This window comes from Apodemus sylvaticus, chromosome 17 (assembly GCF_947179515.1).
Source record: "Apodemus sylvaticus chromosome 17, mApoSyl1.1, whole genome shotgun sequence".
Lineage (NCBI taxonomy): Eukaryota > Metazoa > Chordata > Mammalia > Rodentia > Muridae > Apodemus > Apodemus sylvaticus.
Window position 1 is genome coordinate 31,839,020 of NC_067488.1, and position 19,535 is coordinate 31,858,554.

A 19,535-nucleotide genomic window follows, 5' to 3' on the forward strand; every position below is an offset into this window, starting at 1 on the left:
TACTACTTAATTTCAATATTTCATAACCACATAGCTAGATTTATTTTTAATGCCATGGATAGTAAACTAAAAGGTGACTGACTCATGAAGCTTGAATGTCTCTATGGTAGCTAACTATGGCAAAGAGAACTTGATCATATTTGCAGAATCATAAAGAGGCTGCCCTAGGTATTAAAGATGTAAGTATCAGCTCTACTAAAACTGAATCTCAGAACATCCACAATGTATTTATTGTGGTTATTTCTGTAACAACATTAAGAATATGCATACAGACAGATTACTACCAGAGACACAATGAGTTTATAAAACATATATAATATAACTATTACTAAATTATAGTCTTTGAACTCCAGTCTAGTTTCAAGTAACTACTTCATCAAGTTCACTAGAATCAAGAGATATATTTCCAATTCATAAACAGTGGTCAAGTAACTGTGTTCCAATAAGTAGCTTGATTGACCTTTGAGAAACCCAATCGCCTTAAAGGTAAAATGGGGGCAATTGTACCCCAGCTGATGAACAACATGAAAATACTCATGAACTGTGAGACCATGGTGTGAGACAATCTGTAGCTTGGTTGGGCAAGGCCACTTCGCAGACTCAACTCCATAATCCTGTGGCCATCAGTAACGTGTGGCCAGGTCCCTAGTGTTCTGGCTGAACTCTACCTCTGCAATCACCTGGCTACAGCCAGAATTTCCCCGCCCCTCAGTTATCTGGCTGTTGCCAGGCTCAGATGCCAGCACTCCCACCAGCATTCCTTATCACAGTGCAGCCCTGCCAGCACTTCCCTGTCCCCCTTCATGGGTGGACTCTGCCTGCCAGAGTCCTCTCATATGCAGGACCAGCCTCTGCACCTTCCTTTTCCATTTTTCCCCCACGATGAACATTTAAGGATATATCTTTGCTAACTCACCTTAAATTTTCATTAATTGCATAAAATTAAAGAAAGGAAATTCAAGAAAAAAAATAAAAATAATCTAACATTCATCAAAGAAATTAATTTGTTCTTTTATATTTTTCTTATGTATGTCTTTATTGATTTTCCTTAATTTTAAGCTTTACCTGTTTAAATTTTCTAGTTATTTATTGGGGCTATTTTAAATAATTTTTCTTACTTTTATAAATATATTTTATATATACTATATGTTATTTTAATTATAATAATTTAATTTTTGTTCTTAATATTCTGTAATCTTATATAATAATAAGACTTTATAATATGCCATCTTTATAGACTATAGTCCTTGTTATTTTCAGTAGCCAGCATCAAACTAAATGGAGAGAAACTTGAAGCAATCCCACCAATATCAGGGACTGGACAAGGCTGTCCACTCTCTCCCTACCTAGAGCAATTAGACAACAAAAGGAGGTCAGAGGACACAAACTAGAAAGGAAGAAATCAAAATATCACTATTTTCAGATGATATGTTAGTATACATAAGAGACCCCAAAATTTCCACCAGAGAAATCCTAAACCTGATAAACCGCTTCAGCAAAGCAGCTGGATGTAAAATTAACTCAAATAAATCAGTAGCATTCCTCCACTCAAAGGATAAACAGGCTGAGAAGGAAATTAGAAAAATGACACCCTTCACAATAGTCACAAATATTATAAAATATCTTGATGTGACTCTAACCAAACAAGTGAAAGATCTGCATAACAAGAACTTCAAGTCTCTGAAAAAAGAAATCAAACAAGATTTCATATGATGGAAAGATCTCCTAGGCTCGTGGATTGGCAGGATTAATATAGTAAAAATGGCCATCTTACCAAAAGCAATCTACAGATTCACTGCAATCCCCATCAAAATTTCAACTCAATTCTTCATAGAGTTAGAAAGGCCAACTTGCAAATTTATTTGGAATAAGAACAAAACCAGAATAGCGAAAACTATTCTCAACAATAAAAGAACTTCTGGGAAAAATCACTATCCCTGACCTCGAGCTGTATTACAGAGCACTGTTGATAAAAACTCCATGGTATTGGTACAGAGACAGGCAGGTAGATCAATGGAATAGAATTGAAGACCTAGAAATGAACCTACACTATGGTCACTTGATCTTTGACAAGGGAGCTAAAACTATTGAGTGGAAAAAAGACGACATTGTCAACAAATGGTGCTGGTTTAACTGGGAGTTAGCATGTAGAAGAATGCAAATAGATCCATTCTTATCTCCTTGTACAAAGCTCAAGTCAAAGCAGATCAAGGACCTCCTACACATAAAAGCAGATACACTGAAATTCATAGAATACAAAGTGGGGAAGTACATTGAATACATGGGCACAGGAGAAATTTTCCTGAACAGAACACCAATAGTTTATGTTCTAAGATCAAGAATTGACAAATGGGACCTCATGAAATTGTAAAGCTTCTATAAGGCAAAGGATACTGTCAATAGGACAAAATGGCAACCAACAGATTGGGAAAATAACTTTACCAATCCCACATCTAATATATATGAAGAACTCAAGAAGTTAGACTCCAGAGAGCCAAATAACCCTATTAAAAAGTAGGGTACAGAGCTAAATAGAGAATTCTCAACTGAGAAATATCAAATGGCTGAGAAAGACCTAAAGAAATGTTAAAGCATCTTTAGCCATCAGGGAAATACAAATTTAAAAAAAATACCTGAGATTCTGTCTTACACCAGTCAGAAGGGCTAATATTAAAAACTCAGGTGACAGCAGATGCTTCCAAAGATGAAGAGAAAGAGGAACATTCCTCCATTTTGGTGGGATTGCAAGCTGGAGTACAACTACTCTGGAAATCATTCTGGTGGTTCCTCAGAAAATTGGCCATAATACTACCTGACAACCCAACAATACCACTGCTCTTTATATACCCAAAAGATGCTCCACTATATAACAAGGATACATGATCTATTATGCTCATTGCAGCCTTATTTATAATAATCAAAACTGGAAAGAACCCATATGTCCTTCAACAGAGGATTGACTAAGGAAAATACGGTACATTTGAGATAACCCAGTCACAAAAGAACATACGTGGTATCCATGCACTGATAAGTGGATATTAGCCCCAAAGCTTGGAAGACCTAAGATACAATTCACAGACCACATGAAGCTCAAGAAGAAAGAAGATCAAAGTGTGGATGCATAGTCCTTTCTTCTAAAAGGAATAAAATATTCACAGGAAGGAATATGGAGACAAAGTGAGGCACAGAAAATAAAGGAAAGGCCACCCAGAGACTTCTCCACCTGGGGATCCACCCCATGTACAGACACCAAACCCGGACACTATTGGGGATGCCAAAAGTGCTTGCAGACAGGAGCCTGATATAGCTGTCTCCTGAGAGTCTCTGCCAGAGCCTGACAAATACAGAGTTGGATGCTTGCAGCCAACCATTGGACTGAGCAATAGGTCCCCAATGGAGGAGTTAGAGACAGGACTGAAGGAGCTGAAGGGGTTTGCAACCCCATAGGAAGAGCAATAATATCAACCAACGAGAGCCCCCAGAAATCCCAGGACTAAACCACCTACCAAAGTATACACATGGAGCAAGCCATAGCTCCAGCCACATGTGTTGCAGAGGACGGCCTTGTCCGGTATCAATGGGAGGAGAGGCCCTTGGACCTGTGAAGGCTTGATGCTCCAGTGTTGGGGAATGCCAGGGCGAAGGCAGGTGTGAGTGAGCGGGTGGATGAGCACCCTCACAGAAGCAGGCAGAAGGAGCATGGAATAGGAGGTTTCTGGACGGGAAACCGGAAAAGGGGAGAACATTTGAAATGTAAATAAATAAAATATCCAATAAAAAATATCCAATAAAAAGTACTTAAATATACCCATTTTTGGATATTGATATTTTTGGATTTTTCAAGTTAACAATTTGTTAAATTTTATTTCAATTTAGTAACATTAAAATATAGCCTTTTCTTTTTCATTGGTAAATCGTATTTCCATTTATATTATACAGTCTATTAAATGAGTTTCAGGCTGACATGGGATGAGCCCCTTGGCACCGACATGAGGTAAGCCTTTTGGCTCCACCCACCTTTCTCTTTGAGAACAAGCATAGAAACAATACAGTTCCAGCAACCATAGAATTAAACCTCTGTTAAGAAGAGTAGGACTACCAGGCAGTGGTGGCGCACACCTGTAATCCCAGCACTTGGGAGGCAGAGGCAGGCATATTTCTGAGTTTGAGGCCAGCCTGGTCTACAGAGTGAGTTCCGGGACAATCAGGGCTACACAGAGAAACCCTGCCTAAAAAACAAACAAACAAACAAACAAACAAACAAAAACAAAAACCAAAAAACCAACCAAACAAAAAAAAAGAGTAGGACTAACTTCTTTTTAAAATTTTTTCTCTCAAACATGTGTCCCAGCAATGACACTCTGACAACATGCACAGCATAATCTTTTAAACCAGGTGGCTGTGAGATGGCTGAACATTCTTTATTCAAAGGTTATTGTGTCCATCCATTTGAAATGCCTTTCTGACCATATATTATTTTCCCACACAGAAATAAGCTACTTGTTGGCTCCTAGTTGCATGTAATTGAGTGGCTGTCTTTCTGCACGCAGATCAGAACAAAGCTTTTTTATGATCCTGGAGCACACCCAGATGTGCAGGAGGCTTAGTTTAGTTCCATTCTCTTTGAGCTGCATTACCTATCCATCCTCATTTCTCCAACCCATTCACTAAAAAAATTAATTGATATGTTCCTATGATCATATTGAAATCATAGATTGTCAAACACATATCTTAAGTCCAAAAAATGCTTTTTAATCACTGGAAATTTAAAAGAACATTTTTTTATTAGAAATTTTCTTTATTTACATTTCAAATGTTATCCCCTTTCCTGGTTTCCCCTCCTAAAACACCGGTTCCCATTCCCCTCTGCTCCTGCTCACCAACTCACCCACTCCAGCTTCCCTGTCCTGGCATTCCCTTATACTAGGGCATTGAGCTTTCTCAGAACCAAGGGCCTCTCCTCCCTTTGATGTCCAACAAGGCCATCTTCTGCTACATATGCAGCTGGGGCTATGGGCCCCTCCATGTGTACTCTTTAGTTAGTAGTTTAGTCCCTGGGAGCTCTGGGGGATACTGGTTTGTTCATATAGTTTCTCCTATGGGGTTGCAAACTCCTTCAGTTCCTTGGGTCCTTTCTCTAGCTCTTCAATTGGAGACTTTGTGCTCAGTCCAATGGTTGGCTGAGAGCAACCACTTCTGTATTTGTCAGGTACTGGCTGAGCTTCTCAGGAGACAGCTGAATCAGGATCTTGTCAGCAAGAGCTTGTTGGCATCCACAATAGTGTCGGGGTTTGGTGACAAAATATGGGATGGATCTCCAGGTGGGGCAGTCTCTGGATGGTATTTCCTTTAGTCTCTGCTCTATACTTTGTCTCTGTATCTCCTCCCATGGGTATTTTGTTCCCCCTTCTAAGAAGGACCAATGCACCCATACTTTGGTCTTTCTTTTAAAAGAACATCTTTTGTCTAAATTAAATCATCAATTTTTTATGATAGTATCTGTTCTTGTGTTGTAAAAATAATTACATTTCTCTTTGCTAAGAGGTTGTTATCATTTACTTTCTAATCGTGACACTTTTGTTTCTTTCCAGATCTTAACATTATTTCTTCTTATCAATGCTATTACAACGTTTACTTCTACTACAGTCTAGAGAAATACTAAATATTGGTGATTTTTTGTCAGTGGCTTTGCTTTTCTTTTAGACTGGTTTAGGATATATACTTTTCCTTTTTTCCTGTTTGGTTCAAATGACATTCTATTTGGAAACATTCTCCAGCATTAATCTGGAGGTGCCTGGTGTTTGGACTACAGGATAGTGTTAACTTCAAGGTTTTTAATCCTTTGACCATTCCTGGTTCCTCTTGATTGATTTCAGGTACAGGAAAATATGTAAATATGCATTTACTCTTTGTATGTCCTGAAGTCCAAATGTTTTGCTAATCTGTTTGAAGCATTTTATTATTCCTGACATCTTTTACAAGAAATAATGAGATGGATAGCTTACAGATTGTTTTGGGAATTCCAACAGGAAGCACATTCATGTTTAATGCTGAACTCATTCACGTAATCATATTTATGTCAGCCTGCAAGCAGAATGCTTCTTAATTATTATTATTGATGACTTCTACAGAGGATTCCTGAAAAATCCACATATGTTCTAAATCAGTTGCATTGTCTCCAAATACCATGACTGAACCAAAATCAGGGAGTTCAGGTAGAAGCTGGCTTCATGGCTAATTAATCTCCTTTAGGAGTCGCCTAGGCAGTGAGAGGAGTAAGATGGAAGGCCCTGCAAGGAGAAGCCTACAGCACACACTTTCCCCCAGTGAAGGTAGCAAAGACCTTGTGAACTTTTCTGCCTCTCAGTTGGGAGGAAAATGAGGGCATCTGCTTTCTTGTATCCAGAGACTCCAAGATATGTAGCTCATGCCTGCTACCTGCCTGAGAAGAAAAAGGTTCAGGGAGCAGCTTCCAGAATCTCAGAGGTTGCTCTGATAGAAAGGCAGTTTCAAGTATTGAAATCAGAATGTTTGTGTGAGTGTCCAGTAGGTCACAGCCTTGGGCTGGATGAGGTAAAGGGTCCTGAAAGCGGGCAAGAGAGAATTTCTACTCTTATTCACTTTTGCAACTGAGTTATTGAAAGAAAGATTTCCATTTTAAAGCAGAGGTTTTGTTCAGCCATGGGATAAATCACAAGTTTCAGAAGCTGAAAAAGACATATGAGCAACATAGATGCTTGAGTAGGATCCAGAGACAGTGATTCAAAGAATAGTAGTCAGCAAACATGAACGTTCGTTCCAATGATGAACATTGTAAAAACATATAAGTGCACCGTGAAGAATGAGGACTGTACGGCGGGGCAGGGGGTGGGGGGGATGGAGACATAAAAGGATGCACAGGAGTTTGTATAAGAGTGCATAAAAGCTAGACAGGAAAAGAATGGTCCTCTGGGAGAGACTATATACAAAATAATAAAAGACATTGTTTAGTGTAATGGTAACTTGCTGCCAACTGAGCTCATATGTATTTTAATATATAATAATCCTTTTAATCCACACACTAGCCCAGCTCTAGTGTTTTGTGAAGCTCAGCATGGTTACCATGTAGAAGGTTTCTATCACAGATACCTTATTAAACCTTTAGGTTCACTCATAACAGAGCAATATACAACAGCATTGAATGCATGGAGGACTGGCACACTGCTCTGAGGATGCTGATGCCTAGTTGTGAATTTTCTTGTTTGTGAAATGAGGGAAGTAATCATCTTCCCTATCTACACTGCATGTGATAATGTTGAGAACCAAACTTAAGCCTGTAAGCAGTAGATTGCATATGTGAACAGAGAGGACATATTCAAACGTTGAGTCTTATTCATAAGGAAGATGACAGAGAAGCAAGGAAATATTCTTCCTTTATTCTCTCTGATTAAAGAATATTAGGTTGTTTAGGAAGTGAACTGCACAGCATTCTGGGAGCCTGAAAAGTGACTCTCCTTCCAAACCTTATGGCTATGTCTGATTTCCTCTTTCAAGAAACAGAAGGCATGGATGATTATCAAAGCTTCAAGTCCTGCTTCTTCTTCTTTTTTTCTACATTTATTTATTTATTTATTTATTTATTTATTTATTTATTTGTTTATAGGTGTCGTTTCTTTACATTTACAATTAGCATACGAATGAAAATCTTTTTTATTACATATATTCTGTATTTACATTCCAAATGTTGTCCCCTTTCCTGGTTGCCCCCCCTTCTCCAAAATCACATAAGCCATTACCCTGTTCCCCAATCAACCCTCTCCCGCTTCCCTGTCCTGGTATCCCTCTACACTGCCACATTGAGCTTTTCCATGACCAAGGGCCTTTCCTCCCTTTGATGTCTAACAAGGCCATCCTTTGGAGCCTATGGATCTGGAGCCATGGGTAACTCCATGTGTTTGCTTTGGCTGATGGTTTTGTCCCTGGAAGCTCTGGGAGTACTGGGTAGCTCATATTGTTGTTACTCCTATGGTGATACTAACCCCTTCAGCTCCTTGGGCCTTTTCTCTAGCTCCTCCATTGGGGACCCTGTGCTTAGTTCAATGGCTGGCAGAGAGTGTCCCCTTCTGTATTTGTCATGTACTAGTAGAGCCTCCCATGTAACAGCTATATTGGGCTTCGGTCAGCAAGCACTTGTGGGCATCATAATAGTGTCTGGGTTTTGTAACTGTATATGGGCTAGATCCCTAGGTGGGGCAGTGTCTGGATGGTCTTTCCAGGCCAATCTGATATTAATTGCTTTACATATATTTATTTACTTGTTGACATGTGTGTGTGTGTGTGTGTGTGTGTGTGTGTGTGTAAGAGAGAGGTGGGAACAGAGGGAGAGAAAGAGAGGACAGAGGGAGAAAGGGGGAAGAGGGGGAGAAGGAGAGAGGGGAAAGAAGGGGAGAGAGGGGGAGGTAAAGGGGAAAGAGAGAAGGGGGGACAGAGATGGGGGGAGAGAGTGTTCAGAGCCACGGAGTGATGTTCTGTCCTACCATATGAATTTATGAATTCTGGGAATTAAACATGGGTCAACAAGTTTAGAAGCAATTGTCTTTATTTACTAGCTCAACTAACTCAGACAGCCCATCCATCAATCTAAAACAATGTAAATACAAATACAAGACTATCAAGGACATTGTTAGTTCAACAACAAAGAGCACTAGTTATTCTTTTAGAGGAAGCAGGCTCAATGCCCAAAACAACCTGTAATTTTAGTTACAGGTGATCTGGAGCTCCAAAGGCAATATATATACATGGTACATGCACATACATGGACAAAACACCCATACACAAAAAAGAAAAAAGAAAAAAGAAAAAGATAAGCAAAAACCTCTTCGCAACTTGGAGAGTAAAATCAACACACACACACATACATGAGAGACAGGGGAAAAGAAAGAGAGAGAGAAAGAGAGAGAGAGAGAGAACATGAGAGAGAACATGAGAGAGAACATGGGAGAGAACATGAGAGAGAAACAACATGTGAGAGAGTCCCTGTAAGCATTTTCAAGGCATCCAGATATAACTCTGTTGATCAATTAACAAAATGGATTACCATTCCTCTCCTATCAACTTTGTATTGCATAGCACATGAGGTTCTTCCATCAACATTGTTTCTTTGGTCAATGGTTGAATGCATTTTTATTGAGGGTCTATAATGTATGAGGTATTTTACTTCATAAATTATAAATTATCTATAATCTATGAAATAGCCTGTCGACAAGGTCACATCAGCAAGGTTAGCAGAAAAGAGTTGAAACTTGGATTCAAAACTCACATTTATCTAAGTGAAAAAAAATCTATCATCTTAAAAACATTTATTTGTGTATGTGTATATGTGTATGTATGTATATATGTATATATGTATGTATGTTTATGTATGCATAAGCAATAACACATATGTGCAGGTCAAAGGACAATTTGCAGGAATTGATCCTTTTCTTTAACATGTGGGTCCTTGGAAGAGCTCATTGGTTCTTAGAAAACAAATTATTTCTATTAAATCATATTGAGTATTTGCTTATTATGAGACATTTTGCATACACATTGCAAAATAGAATTATTTTCTTTTGTTACCTTATAGATAATACTTTGGACAAGGCTTTCCAGTTTCCTCTGTCTGAATTTTCTTATTTCTATAATGAAAAAATTATGCATAGCTATCTTTAATATTGCCTCTCTCCCTAAGTGGCTATAAGGCCTCTATTTGAATTCATTGTCACAGGACTGAGGGGCTATGACCTCATTTCCCATTCATATTTTTGCCAGCAAGCCAGCCAGTTGAATCTAGCTTGGCAACTAGTGAATGACAAATGTTATTCCAAGATTCTCCCCAAATGTTTTATATAATACCTAGCTGAGAATTCCTATAGGCCTACCTCACCACAAGAAATAAGTAAACACAAAAGTTTATCACAAGATATTAGGAAATGTGTAAAAGTTTTAGAATACTTTCCCAAAGGAGTATGTGGTTGTTAGCTAATGAACAAAAATCTTGAGCTAGACAGAAATGGGGAAGACAGATCTGGACAACTAAGGTACATTTGAAAAGAGGAGTTGGGAGTGGCATCTGAGTCAAAGTTGAAACATATACATACACTCTTCTGCCCAGTTAGGTGTCTCCTATTGAAAACCCAATAGATGCTAACATTTGCCCCTCTGAGAAATTAAAAGGGCTAGACAGTCATAAAGGAATTCCAGTGCAACTTCAATGAAATCCAATAAGGAAATTTGCTGACCTGGGATTAATTTCTCTCAGGGACATTACTATCCAAAGGAAATGCTCTCAGTATAAGCATTAAACTCACTAAAATTTTACTCTCCACTTCCTTCATTGTCATACAGCTTCCAAAACACCACTGTATGATACGTTTCTTCTGTCCAGTAAGTTCTTCTGTCTAGTAAGAACTAAGTCATTCTTTGGGAACTGGACTATGTTTGGAGAATTTCCAAAGTTCTGTGGTGTCCAGTGTGAAACAGACACTCAGTGCAACTTTACAGCATGGAGGAGAAAGGGAGAGCTGGGAAAGAGAGAAGAAAATTAGGAAGATCAGAAGTGCCTAAAGTAAGACGGTTAGAGAAAGTGGGGTGGGAAAAAAAGAAAGTTGGAAGAAAGAACGAAAGGAGCAAAGGATAAGTGAAGAGGAGAAACAAGTGTGTGTCACTGTGTATTAAAGCATTGAAAATACCTTCAAACTAAGTAACCTTGAGAGTGTTTATGTTTGCACCATCTATAGGTAAGTAATATAGACAGATCTCAGCTTGGCATCCTGGCTTGAGATCTCCAGAATCTTTAGACAGAGTGTGGCCACAGATGCTTCAGTATGTATGCTTGAAAGAGCCCCCACAGGATGGGGATGAAAGAGCCCCTACTCACTTGATTCCTGACAGGAAACCTCAAATCCTGTCTAACAAGTCTCTCAGTGGGGCCCTGCAAGGTACCTGCTGGTTTCTCCATGAAATAAGAAACCAGTAAAAGAAAACTAGAAAACTCATGTTCTCCCTCTCTCTCTCTCTCTCTCTCTCTCTCTCTCTCTCTCTCTCTCTCTCTCTCTCTCTCTCTCTCTCTCTAACACACACACACACACACACACACACACACACACACACACACACACAGGCATATTTTCTACCTTTAATAAAGATACATCTCTCAACTTAGAAGCTACCCAAGGGATCTTCTCCAATCTATTTTTAAACAGTTTCTACTTCCTTAAAAAAAAATTCCACTCAGGTTCTAAGCAGACATAACTGGGTTAGGGGAGCCATTCCACCCCCTACAGATGTATTTTGCTATTATAAACTGCTTTCGTCTGTTTGCTGCCTGATTATTGCTGGTATGGAGAAAAAAAATCCTAATGATTTCAAGATTTATTTGTACATAGCTTTCTCTCAGAAATTTTGAGCCCTCCTTTTATTTCTTGTGTATTAAGCAAATGCTTTGAATTTCTACAGAAACAACGACATGGTCTACATGAATAATAACTTGTTCTCTCCTTTCCAATTTGTAAGTATGTTTGACAGTCATACCTTTAAGACCAAGTCCTTAAAAAGAAAATTAGCTTGAGAACATGTGGAGAAGTTATTGCTATCACTTAAATGAAATCAAATTTGCTAAGACACAGAAACAAAGTAAGAATGTCAAGGTAATTCAGGTCACTGATTTAAAGAATTGGAGTCTCTTCAGAATTATTTAGCCTCACTCCTTGATTTTACCAGTGTGTATTCCAAGACTCAGTTGCCTACAGATACTTGAACAAGTTTGCTTAACAAGGCATTGACCAGTCATAAAAATGTATCCTCTCTTCTTTCCTTCAGTGATATCCAAAATCATACTTTAAAATTGCATGCATCATCAGGTATTCACTTTAAAATATGTCTCTCTGCTGAAGAATGAGCTCAGACATTCTTAAAAAAAAGAGAGAGAGAGAAAGAAACATTGTCTTTAATGGAATATAAACCTATAATCCAGCAAATAGTCTGATATTAAATTCAGTAGATCACAAGTAAAAAGATAGAAATATAAGACAGGGCCTTGAAAGGAAGAGGGGTAGCTCATATAGGTGGAAAAGAAGTAGGCAATGATGCAGGGACAACAAGCAGAATGAATTACATTCAGGTATGAAAGCATTAAATAATTAAGTCTTTTAAATAATAAAATATACATGTATGGATATATACATATATGAATATTGATATATATTTGGATAGGTAAGTAGGTAGATAGATTATAGACAGAGAGACAGACAGACAGATGGATAGATAGACAGACAAATGTACAAATTAAGGTCACAACACAAGTTTCCTTCTGAGAAACAGGCCTTCAATACAATCAAAGAACAATTGGTTACCACCCCCATAACATTATTGTAACCACAGCCATATATTGCCAACCTCTATTATTATTTGTTCTTATTAAAGTAATTGTTTATACAATATGTTCTGATCACGGCTTCTCTTTCCTCATCTCCTCTCAGACCCTCCGCACCTCCTCACCAATGCAACCACATGACTTGTTTCTCTCTTTCTATAGAAAACAGTGAAATAAAAACAACGTACTACAGAGTCCACCATGGCCAAGCAAGTATGGGCGCTCACATACCACCTGTCTTGTCGTCATATTTTACATTTTTCTTACAGATTTCCACTGTGTCCTGAGACACAAGCTGCATGCACTTCTAGAAATCTGTATAACTGGGCTCATTATCCATCAGTAATTTTTCTGTTTGATAAACAAAACTCTCTTTCTGTGGGGCTTCAGTTTCACTTTGCCTCTGCTCTTTCTTTAGTGGAATCTTCTTGTGCAAACAGAAGACTGTTCATCTCCCTCTCTGTTCCTTAGATTTAGGTAAAGATCTTAGTTGTTCCTTTCATCAGAAATGTAAATATAATTTGTATTAGATCTAATGACAGTAATTTATAAGTTCTCCATATAATTCATTGACTTGCAGTCTACCTGCTTATCAAGCCATAAACTTCACGAGATCCCAAAGAAAGTCTACCTTCATTGTAGCATCCTGCATGTTATACAATATCTGTTTCACCCTATACATTCAACCTTAAGAGCAGTTGTGTATGTGGAACATTTATTTTTATACTTGTTATGTGACACCACAGGCTTTAATTCTTCAGTCCTTTAAAGAATCACCATTCTCTTCTTTCTCTGACATGGCTGTGTGTTCCCTTGGGCCTTTCATTCTTGTGCCTAACCACAAAGGCAGGGTGGTTATTTTAGAAAACCGCTTAGTGCTTATACAGAATTAAATAATAATTTAAATATTGCAAAGCTTTGAAAAAGCTTATATAAAAGATAATGTGAACATAATCTATTATGATTAAGAATTCATGTTTAAGTGGTCCATTTCCAGTAACCTTTATTTATGCTGTAATGAGAATAATAAACTTAATAGCTAGCCTTTATAGAAAGCATTTATTCACAACTCCTACTTTTTTCAAAGATCTAAAGGAGTTGGGCTTTCTTGGTTGTAACATAAGATACAAGACCAAATGTCATCATTTATTCCTTTTATTGCTTTGAAAATGATTGGAGGGAATGAACCACCTTTCAAAATTGAACTCAATCCTGAAGAGTTCCTGGATGGGACTATAGGATAATCCTACAACAGGCACTGTCAAGTTTTGTTCTTGTTTTCTATCCATTCATGTGCAGACTAATAATAATAATAAAATATATTAGCTTTTAAAGAACGCAATAGAGTATTCATCTGAGAGTTTGCCAACTTGTTTCAGGAAGTACAGAAAGGGACACATTCCCAGCATCTCTTACACAGCGTTAAGTCTCTGGCACTAATTGTCTAGCATGAAGAAAAACAAAATCCCACACCAAACATCAGGTTTCCATCTTCTTGCAATATGTGTAACATATCCCAATGATGGATTCCTCAATCTTTTATACTAGTAATTTTTAAAACTGTATAATGATCCCTGAGTGGCACCAGATTACTGTACTTAGAAAGTTATGCACAGTACTTCCTTTTTATGAACTTATTCTTCAGTCTACTACTTGTATGGGATATGTTAACAAGTATTAGGAATAAGCCCATACTCTGTTGTACTGGTCATGTTCCACATGGAAAGAATTCCAGTTTTAATTCTCAGTGCAAAATGTAGAAAAGGAAAAGATAATACAGTATATTCTGTTTAACAAACCCAGATGACAGTGGAATAAAAACTGTCACGTGGTCAAGAATTTTAAAAATGCACAAAATTACCTAAAGCCTACACACATATATCTGAAAGAGAGTCAAGAGGATTTTCAGTCTTTCCTAATACTTGGACTAGTAAGGATTCAATGACTAGAAGCAGCAGACATTACAACTTGATTTTCACACAGGAACAGCTACTAAAGGTTCAGAGGGCAGCTCTGGTAAAAAATGGAGGGGTTAGGACCATCCTCAGCATTTCTCTCAAGCATTAGTCCCCTTGCCCAAACTTAGACAGAAAGTATGAAATGCTATCCATAGGGTTTGCCTACATCAGTGATTTCCAATCTATAACCAGAATAGACAAGGAAAGAATAGAGAAGGAAACTGTTTCCTGGTTTGATTTGTTTGTTGACTTAAATCTTTACCATTATTTACCAATTTCAGAGTAAAATACTTACCTTCAAGCAATGTTCTTGACCAATGGTCACTAGCAAAAAATTTTCATTCTAATTATGTTTGCCTTATGATATGTGGTGAAATTGGTATATCAATACAGTGAAATCATTATTGGTTTTGATTCCTAAACTTCATGCCTCAAGTAAGTGAGAATTATTTCAAATTATTTACTGTGTCTTTCTGATGTGACTCCATTTGTCTTTTGAGTATTTCTTTCTTAGCTGGAACAAACTATCCTAGACTCACTAAGTTTCTGTACTAGACTGAAAACCCTCCATTCTCCCAAGGATCTCTGGACCCTTCCATCCAGAAGGGATTTCAAAGGACAGAGTCAATACATTTAAATATGTTCTGCATGGAGCAAGTTGAGTACAGATTCATTTGAAAATGAAGTAAAACTTTTCTGAAAAAAATGGTACAAGACAGTCATCGAGATCATATTTTCCAAACTACTCATTTTATAGTGCTTCTAAACACAATTAGTCTTTACAATATGAATTCAGTATTTGCTGGAGACATAACTTTGGGGACCATAAGGAAGCTGACTTTGGGAATTGCAATGAAAAAAGTCACTGTATGCATATTAACTTGAGAGAAGCTCAAATAGTAAACCAACATTTTTGTAAAAGTTGAAAAGAATTGTTTGTAGCAGCATTGATTAACAGCATCTTTTTTTAAATCTAATGCTATTCTAAAGTTTTCATTGAAAGAACACACATAGTATGCACTCACTAATAAGCGGATGTTAGCCCCAATGCTCAAAATAAACAAGTTACAATGCACCAAGCTCAAAAAGAAGGAGGACTTAAGTGAGGGTGCTTTGGTTCCTCTACGGAAGGGAACAAAATAGTCACAGGAGCATTAAGGGAGACAGTGTGTGGAGCAGAGATTGAAGTAAAGGCTACCCAGAGACTGCCCTACCTGGGGATTCATCCTATAAACAGTCAACAAACCCTGACATTACTATGGACAACAAGAAGTGTATACTAAAAGGAGCATGCCATGGTTGTCTCAAGAGGGGCCCTGCCAGAGCCTTACAAATACAGAGGCAGATGCTAACAACCAACTATTGGACTGGGCATGGGGTCCCCAATGGAGGAGCTGGAGGGTGGTCCAGAGGAGCTGAAGGGGTTTACAGCCCCATGGGAAGAACAATGATTTTGGCCACTCAGATGCCCCAAGACTCCCAGGGACTGAACCATCAACCAAGGGGCACAGCCAAATATGGGGCAGAGGAAGGCCTTGTTGGACATCAGTGGGAGAAATGGTCCTTGGCCAGGTAAAGGCACAACAGAGGTCTGAACAAAGGAAAACCGAGGAGGGGGAGGAGGAAGTGTGTTGGGTGGAAAGGAATATATGTGGAGGCAGGGAGAAGGAGGAAGGGGAGAGGTTGGGAGTCTTAGGGGAGGGGGGTACCGGGAAAGGTTTTACCATTGGCAATGTAAATGAAGACGCTATTCAATAAAAAAAAAAATTTAAAAAAAGATGCTTCAATGGTAATACAGTTTATATATGCTAGAATTTCCTGAAACAATACATTAATATATGTATAGCCAATATCATAATTGTAATGCTCTGCCATGACGGTTTAGTGTTTTTGAAGTCTAAAACAGAGCAGATGTATTTGAATCTTTAGAGTAATTCTTCCATCATGCCTTCTCCTACTTAACCAGAGACAACCATTATCCTCAATTTTATGTTTCTCATTCCTAACATAATTTTAAACCATCATCATGTATCTGTACTCATTTTGCATATTTTAAAGTGTGTTTACATAGCCTCAAATGATCCTCATCATTCTTCTGTTTGCCTTTGCTTTTATTTGTCTGAACACCCTTTTGAAATACATCCTGGAAGTCTATGTAGCTCTTTTTACAAGTGTTAACTTATGCATTGTATTTCACTGTTAAAATATCGCACTTTATAATCATAGTATTAGTAGTCTCACAATGAAAATGTCTTAAAAGATCTTTTCAATTTACTGAAAACAGTGAACAATGACACATTTTTTAGACATATGTACTGTATAACTGAGTATTTCTGTCTTTAATATGCAATAAAGATATTATTATGTCATGTGATATACATGTCTTCCATTATGCTGATAGATGTAGATTTGTATTTCTGCCATTTCTTTATTTGGATTGGTGACTGTTGGTGAGGTGTTTACCCTTCACAAGGCTCAACTTCTCCATCTTTAAAAGGGTCATGGAAACAGTTGCTTGGTAGTAATAAAAATTATACACTAGTACCTAAAATAATAATAACAATTACCTATTAATTCTTAACAATAACAATAATAGCAGTTACCTAGCAGTACCAAAAATAATAATAATAGCAATTATCTATTAGTACCTAATAATAATAATAATAATAATAATAATAATAATAGCAATTACCTTTTAGTACCTAATACTACTACTGATAATAGTATTACCTGTTATTACCAAAAATAATAATACCAATTGCCTATTAGTGCCTACCAATAATAACAATTACCTAAAGTACCTAATTTCTTTCATAAAATTTCGTGAAGAATCTATATATTCTCACCATATATATATATATATATGAACGATTTTAGAACAGCATTACAAAGAGACTTGTTTATCCACATTATTGATGCACATCTCAGAATATCCAAGTTATAAAACCAGCCTAGCAGCCCAACAGATGATGGAAGAGGAAAGGAAATAGATTTCTATATAGCCATAAGAATGAAATAATATTTGTAAGAAAATAAGTGGAACTGGAGATCATTATTTTAAAGGTGATAAACAAAACAGATAAATATCGCCATGCTTTCTTTCATAGGATATACATATGTGTATGCACTAATACCTATACACATATATGTGGCCATACACATATATATTGTAAATAGAAAGGGAAGGTAAAAACAAAATCAAGCTATAAGGCAGAGCTGAAGGGAGGCAGAAGGCAAACAAGAAAAAGTAATGAAATATTCAAAGTAATATGACATGAAACAGGAAAAGGATATATTTATGAAAAAGAAGAAAAAGAGGAATGGGGAAATGAGTCACAAGGAAGGTGAATAGGAACAAAGTATAATGTGTTATAATTGCCATAAGATACATTGATTTTCACAATAAAAACAAAAACCTAGATTAGAATTGTCACTAATAAGTGGATATTAGCCTGGAAAACTGGAATACCCAAAACATAATCCACACATCAAATGAGGTACAAGAAGAACAGAGGAGCGGCCCCTGGTTCTGAAAAGACCCAGTGTAGCAGTATAAGGTAAAACCAGAACAGGGAAGTGGGAAGGGGTGGGTGGGAGAATAGGGGGAGGGAAGGGGGCTTATGTGACTTTCAGGGAGTGGGGGACCAGAAAAGGGGAAATCATTTGAAATGTAAATAAAAAATATATTGAATGAAATAAAAAAAAAGAATCGTGAGCATACACATGTGCACACAAATATACACACAAGCAAATGCACACCATTACCTCAACACGTCCCCTCCAGCACAGAGAGAAAATTAAATACATGAATAATGGTGTATATGTAAAATGGCAGCACCTCATTAGTACCCCCCCCCCCTTTCTCATTTGTCTGCTTTAGTGGCAGAAATGGCTTTAGTTACAGAAAGTTAGATGATGCATAGTAGAGAAGGCTCTTGTAGATTCATAAGCTACAGATGACCTACTAATCCAGACTCTGCCTAAACCATGGTTAGAATTTGCAGAAGTTTTGGGGTGGAGAAATGTGCCATGTAAGTTCCTCCTCAAGGGAACTTACAGCAGCCTTTCCAATATTAGAGCCTCAAATCTTTATTATAGTGTGTTAATAAGTCAGTGGGCTTTTGGCAGAAAGGTGTAGTTTCCTTTGGTTCAAAAGTTTCTATGAAGGGTTCTGATGAATCTATGCAATGGTCTAAAGTCAAAATAACATATGTAATCTTTGGCTGAATACCCTCTCCTGTGGTGCTGGGCCAGTGACTCCTCTCTCCTTATTTTCATATATAACTGTTGGAAACATTCCTGTTGGGCCAAAATCTCTATATTTTGGAAACTTGGCATATAAACGGATGGTGGCTGAAAAGGTCCATTTTATTTTTCCTTCAGAGAACCCTGGAAAAAGGCAAAGTAGTGGTAAGAAATTCTTATAAGTGTGTAGGACAAACCAACTTAAAGTTGAATAAAGTTCTGTGCTCTGATTTTTCATGTTCATTTAGAAAATGTTTGATTACTCAATTTAAAGTAGTTCACAGCTCTTGGGATCACATTCTCTAGTAGGGGTCAACATGTTTTTCGGCAAGGGTTCAGATGGTCGTTTTAGCGATACAGATAATGCAGTCCCTGTTGTAAAGACCGAGCACACTACCATTCTGGAATACGTTCAGATTTACATGATTGGCAAGGCATCACAGTCACACAACTCTGAACTTCCTATAATTCCCACATAACTCAAAATAGGAGTCATTCCTAATGTTGGTAATTGGCTAACAATTTACTGACTGTGAAAGACCAGTCTTAACTGACAGCGAATTCAAAACCAAGCAGCAGGCTACAGTTTGGGGTTCTGTATCTGACACTATTTTGCTTCCTTATTTTTTACTACTAGTTGTAAGAATTTGGTTGTGTGTTGTATTACTGGGAACTGTCTTGGGTTTGATTTCAAGCCTTGGTTCTAGGACAGCAGCTACAGTATGTGTTCCATTTTTCCTTAGGTTTATTAAACAGTTACTTGGTCAACATGTATTAAATAAAAAACCCTGTGGCCTTCAGGTAAGTGTGTGTGTGTGTGTGTGTGTGTGTGTGTGTGTGTGTTTGCGCTATAATGGAACAATTGCTTGACTCTATAAAAAGCTATGTCCATTGTAAAATTTTTATATTTCATGTGTTTTTTATCTCATTGATGGTTCTTA